This window comes from Miscanthus floridulus, chromosome 8, assembly GCF_019320115.1.
Source record: "Miscanthus floridulus cultivar M001 chromosome 8, ASM1932011v1, whole genome shotgun sequence".
NCBI classification, from domain to species: Eukaryota; Viridiplantae; Streptophyta; class Magnoliopsida; order Poales; family Poaceae; genus Miscanthus; species Miscanthus floridulus.
The window spans coordinates 59,601,957-59,608,350 of record NC_089587.1 but is presented as its reverse complement, the minus strand read 5'-3'; the positions used below and the strand labels follow the sequence as shown (position 1 = coordinate 59,608,350).

At 44.3% G+C, this 6,394-nt stretch overlaps 1 long non-coding RNA gene across 4 annotated transcripts; it reads left to right on the top strand.

The window, feature by feature from the left end:
• LOC136476476 (uncharacterized) lies at positions 1-5,971 on the top strand. 4 transcript variants are annotated; one of them, XR_010763587.1, is made up of 7 exons: positions 1-911; positions 1,494-1,561; positions 1,640-1,696; positions 2,007-2,084; positions 2,233-2,369; positions 2,941-3,036; positions 3,320-5,971. It is a non-coding gene; the product is annotated as an uncharacterized lncRNA (long non-coding RNA). The 4 variants fall into 4 exon arrangements; XR_010763588.1 differs by lacking the exon at positions 1,640-1,696 and having other exon boundaries at positions 2-911; XR_010763589.1 differs by lacking the exon at positions 2,007-2,084 and having other exon boundaries at positions 2-911.
• The last annotated feature ends 423 nt before the right edge of the window (positions 5,972-6,394 follow it).

Sequence of the window (6,394 nt, the reverse complement as noted above, 5' to 3'; positions counted from 1 at the left end):
CGACTCATGGTGGCAAACGTACTGTTGTCCCCAAATCCTGCCGCCGCATGACTTCCAAATCGGAAAACCCTAGCTACGGGGAATCGGCTGGCGGACGAGGGCGTCGCAGCCTCCATCGGTCTCCATCAGCGGCGGCAGCTTTGGCCAGGCGGGCGACGCTCCTTGTCCTTCCTATCGAAGGGATCGCGGGCATCGGAGCCGGGTGGGCGACCATGCCCCTTATCCTTCGTCTCGAAGGGGTTGCGGGAGGGCGGGTTGCTCTCCCGTGGACCACGAGCTCGAGCACTTCATCGCGTGCAGCTCCACTGCGCTATTGCGGCCGCCGCCGCTTCGCCGCAGGGGTGCCCATGGCGGAGCTCAAGTTCGTAGGGACCCAGATCCAGATCTCCGAGCTTTGGCGCCGGTACGCATCGCAGGAGCGGGAGCTCGGCCACATGGTGCTCGAGGGGTTGGCTGTGCAACGACCTCTCTAGGATCACCACCATGCATTGGTAGGAACCCAATCCCTAATATCTGCCTGTTTAGCTAATAATTTCCTTTTCTTGCCGGTTACAGTTTGCGATTCAATAGCAAAAAAAGCAAATTTATCAAAGAGCCATCGATGCAACTGTGAGTCATGCAAATTTGTCAGTTTTTTAAGCATACACATTCCTCATAGAAGATTTGAATAATAGGACACAAAATAGACATTGCATCATATCGGATTCCACATATATATTGCCTAAAATGTGATACGTCCAGACTGAAATTTCTTGTTAGTTCTTTATCCCAGTCGAGTTCACCTGAACTGAACGAAGAGTCAGCAACTTTCAGAATTTCCATGTTGAATCTTTAAACAGGGAGTGCTGCCAGCTCAATGTATCAAATTTTAGCAAATCGTTTTCAGACTTCAGAGTGAACCATCAGAGCAGGCAAGTTGAAACTTGAGATACATTTATATTTTCAAAACTTGAGCATTTGAGTAAGTAGGGGCTAGCTCACAGTTGAAACTTCAGGTTAATTTCTTACTGCTTTAGCTACATTAGAATGCTTGTCACTCAATTAGAATGCACTGTAGGGGCACCACCACTACAGATCAGGTTTGGGTTACATTAATTTACTATTAAATTTCATCAAATTTGTTCTGAAGTTTAGTCCCATAGAACATACATTTTTTCTGATTTTGATGTTTCAACAAATGAGATAGGTGCAGATTTCAGTTTAATCTCAACTCTTGTCCAATGCACCTGATTTGTTGCTTTGTGAACTGCAGGGGCACATTATGTCTACGTCAAGTAATGGCTGCTGTTATTCACATGCTTTAATTAATTAATTAATTTATTAATTATTAATATATCCTGGTTTAAATCATTTTGTAATTACTCTTAGTCCTTGTGACAGCCATGCTGTGACTGAAAAATTTAGACCTTTTTACTATTGTGCAGTTCTATTTTCCCAACCCATTGAATTTGGGTTTCTGACAAGTATCATATCTCTTTTTGATCATTGAGCAGGATGACTATGAAGTTGTCAGGAAAGTCTTTGGGGGCATCACTAAAATCAAGCCTGTGAAGAAAAGAAGGTAGACTATGAATCATATCTCCTTCCCTGTTGCAGCTTTTTTATGTTCTATCTTTTATATAATTCTATCACTGTGCAGCACATGCTCTTCATTCCAGCCCTATAGCTGCTCGGGATCATGGTTCTTCATGAAAAGGTTGCATAGTTCGATCAGTCAAACATACAAATCAATACATGCCTATCATTTGGATAAACCAAGTTGCAGGGTGATGTAGAGGAGATTTGTATGCTATATGTTTATCTCAGCAAGTATGACTTTTTATGATTTGATAGTACGATTTGGAAAATAAGCAGTACATGTAGATAAGTAAACAGGATAAATTGCTTGCATCATCTTCATCTTTATGCTTGCTAAATTTCATGGAATTTCTTTTGTTCTAAATGGACAGTACAACGAAACAAGAATCATTGCCCATTAATTTGAAATTTATTTATTTTCCTTCCAGATACCAAGGTGCGACTAGGATCAAATTTCACAAGCTTTCCCAATGTACCTATTTCACAAACTTTCCCGGATATACTAGGTGAAACAAACTAATATCCTTTCTTCTATTTTTTTTTTTGTTTTTTATCAAATGGGCAGAGCTTGTAGAAAATGAATTTGTTCCTTTATGATATGATGCATGTGCTAACACCAAGTGCAAAAGATTGACATTAGTTACTGTTTTGCAGACATTTGGAGATGAACTTTGCCTTGTGACCAGTTGACAGAGGGGATTCACTGAACTTTGCTGGACAGTTCAATGCTTCCTCAAGGCCAACTCCCATTTCTCTAACTACAGTTTTTCTTCTTTTGGTCTGTTTAAAAGGTGGCTTGCTGCTCTTTTTCAGTTACCAGATGCATTTTATTCTACTACTACTACTTTTTCCAAACCTTTTCTATAAGTTGGCTAAAAGTTGCCTTAACTGGGAGAATTTCATGCTGTTTATGTTTGGTGAAGTTGACGAATTCTAGCAGGCTTAAATGAGAGAGAATTCAGAGGTGGCAAGATGGTTCAGGTCTAATTCTAGCGGGCTTAAATGAAAAGTTCACAGCAGTCTGATGCAGGCTTAGTGTACAGTTGTAACTGGTTTCATTTAGCAGTCTGATGCAACCTTAAATACATTGATAGTTGTTAAATTTTCTATTTGTATATATTTATATTTTATAACTTAGCTTACTCTGAATGAAATACACAATGCCTTCAATCTGCCTCCTCTAATGAAATACACAATGCCTTCAATCTGTGAGCTTAGAATTTGACAGGTACTTTTTCTCTACCGTCTGCAGTGCTAAAAGTTGCTAGATATTTTATGTGGTGATGCTTTTCAAGATGTTTAAAGTGTGCTACTTCATTCCTTTTCTTTTACTGATCTTTTCTTTCTGAAAATATCTTTTAGACAGGTCAACTTGGGCAGCAACAACTTGGGCAGCGGGAGATCCCAGCACAGCTGCTTGCACCACCACCACCACCACATCGTCGAGAGTCTACTCCGGTGAGTATGAGTACGGATGTTTTACTTTCTTTGCTCATGCTTAGTGTCAAACCTAGTGATGGCCTTCGTGCCGGATTTGTTGATGTGTCGGCCTTCGTGCCGGAAATGTGGTTGTCGGCCTTTGTGCCGGAAATGTGGTTGTCGGCCTTCGTGCCGACGTTTTTCTTGCAGGTTTTGGAAACCTCCCCGTGCACGGGAGGTGCTACCGAAATTTTCAACTTTTCTTTAAACTCCTTACATTTTTATCTTGTCACTCACGTGCAATCTCTTCTCTTTTTTGCAGCACAATCGGGGGCGGCGTCGAACCATGTCGGAGGGTCGCCGGCATCGCACGAGTGCCTGAGCTGCGGCACTCGGCAAAGAGGGTTTTTTAAAAAAAAAACAAATTTCTTTGCCGAGTGCCTGAGCTGCGGCACTCGGCAAAGATTATTTAAAAAAAATCAAAAATCTTCTCCGAGTGTTGCACTCGGGGAAGAAAATAATAATAAAAAACGGCGTCGGCCGTCGGCCAACGGCGTCAAATCTTTCTCGAGTGCCAGCACGGCACTCGGCAAAGCCTTCCCCGAGTGCATGATTTTCGACACTCGGGAAAGACGCCTGTACCGGATGAGGATTAGCCGGAGGGTCTTCTCTGAGTGTTGCACTCGGGGAAGGCTTCCCCGAGTGCAACTGGGCCTTCCCTGAGTGCAACTGGCACTCGGGGAAGCCACTGGCTGCTGTAGTGCAGCAATGACAGTATAACCATCATTGTCTCTAATAATATAGCCCCAGCCACCATAAGCACTCTCCTTTCGAAAAGATGCATCAGTATTGAGCTTGAGCACCTCCGGACTAGGCTTCCTCCATTTCTGTTGTTTCACAATTTGGCTTCTATGTACCTTGGTCAGAAACTGCAAGATTTCCCTCGGCTCGCATAAACTTCCACATCCTTTACAATAAGATGAACGGGCCTCCTCTGTCCTTCCTACCTAATCCTTTTTCTTTCTGACCACCATGACCATAAGCCGATTACCATTTTCAGCTGCTCCTCCCTTTTCAGGTTTGTAACATACCTGATGACCTCTCTTGCTGACTCTATGACTGCCAGCTGCTCTCTATGGCCTTGCAACCCTAGCCTAGCCCATAGTTCTTTCACCATATCACATTTGAAAAAGAGGTGCCCACCGTCTTCAGCTACGCAATTGCAGACAACACACATATTGATGATATCCATTCCTTGATGCTCTAGATTAGACCTTGGAGGGTGGCTATTATGTGCAGCTCTCCACAGAAAGTGTTTGATTTTATTCGGAACCTCCATGCTCCACATCTTCCACATATCTTCCTGCTGGTTTGTTGAGCTCAAGCATGCCATTCCTCCGCTACGTTGTTGGTTGGACAGTAAGTTCCATCTATATATCTTGTAGGCACTCCTAACCGAGAAGACCCCTTTACGGTCATAGTGCCAGGCAAGGGCATCACTCATCGAAATATTCACCGGCAAGGCCAAATTACTTTTGTATCTTCCTCTCTGAAAGTATCCAAGACCTGCTGGGTATCCCAATCTTTAGAGATAGGATCAATAAGTTCAGCAACCCGGCGAACAAGGTTCCTGCCCCTTGGTGTTACCGGTCGCTGGGTATGATCAGTTGGAAGCCATGGGTCATTCCAAATGTCTACCTCTTCTCCATCACCAACTTTGTCATTAAGTGATTAACATGAGGTAGGTTGGTACACACCAAGTGAAGGAGCTAGATGATGGTCCTGGTGACGGTGATGGCCAAATGTGAAGATCAAGTGCTCCAACTTGAAAAGAAGAAAGAGAAAAACAAAATGGACTCAAGACAAAGTTATATTTGATAGGGTCATTTTGTTTTGCCACTCAAGACACCATAGAGGGTGTAAGTGGGTTTAGGATAGATAGTCATACTATTAAGAGGGGTGATCTCGATGCAAATACGGTTGTGTAAGTGCCACTAGGTGATTTGACTACATGCGTGTGCATTAGGACCTAGTGAGTGCTAACATCCCTTGAAAACATGTTTGTGAAATGCTAACTAACGTGCACAAGTGATGAAACTTGGTGGAGTTAACACATTTGCACAAGGGATGAAGTTGGAGCTGAAATGGAGGTCACTAGGGTGACCGGACACTGTCCCTAGGAGGACTTGACGCATCCGGTGCTTAACCCTAGGCTCGACCTGGCTGGCCGAGGCAACCGGACGCTGGCCTAAGGGCGCGATCGGACATGATGAGCGCACTGTTCATCAACTGAAAACACGAGGCAGAGTTGACTAGACGCTGTGGCTTCGATCGAACTCAGGGGTCAGACGCGTCCGGTCATGTTTTGGGTGCTCTCTGTCTTGGAAAATAATTTGTCGGAATCTAGTGGAGTCTGGTTAGCACTAAGCGTATCTGGATGCTCTCTGTGTTGTGACCGGACGTCAGGGCGAGCGAGTCCGCTCAGGGGACCAGCGAGTCTGATCAGAAGGTAGTGAGCGCGCACGTGGGAACCATTGGACGCTAACGGTAACTACACATGGTGGATTAAGAGTGACTGGGCGCTGCTGACTGGACACATCCGGTGCTACCAGCAACGCGTTCGGTCAGTACGCAGATAGTGAGACTTGAGCCCAACAGATATGTGACTTGTTGGGGCTCTATAAATATGTTGGCCAGCTCTAACTCACTCTGTTGTACACTTTGATCATTGATGCATCCTTGTGAGCTAAGACAAATACCTCCCACTCATCTACATCATTGATTCATCATCTTTGTGAAATTGGGAGTGATTCTAGTGCATTTGATTAGTGTTTGAGCATCTAGTGGCACTAGTGATCGTGTGAGCTCTGGGATATCTTATTACTCTTGGTAGTTGCCGCCACCTAGATGGCTTGGAGCAGCGAAAGAGCATTGGTACGGGTTGGTGATTGTTCGTGGCCATCTCCCGGTAATTTGTGAGGGGATGCTGACCTTTTCCTGGTAGAGAGCCAAAAGGTACTTTAGTGAATTGCTTGTAGCTTGTGGATCCTGATCTTGTGTTCGTTGTGCGACACCCGATTGCGGGTTAGGCGTGTGATGCCTATTAGTGCATGAACCTCCAAATGAGTGAATCGCTACAACAAGGACGTAGCTTGCCGGCAAGTAAGTGAACCTTGGTAAAAATCTTGGTGTCATCTCTTGGTGCTTATTGATTGATTGTTCATCCATTGTCTCTTGCCATGACGGTATAATCACCTTGCCTCTACCTTGTTTTACATTCTTAGTTACCTTGTGTAGAGCTTGTGGTAGTCTTTCTAGTTGGGTAGTGTCAGTGTTTCATAAATCGGACTAGTAAACTTATATGATTACCGCGCTGCTCTAGGAAGATGATGGTAGC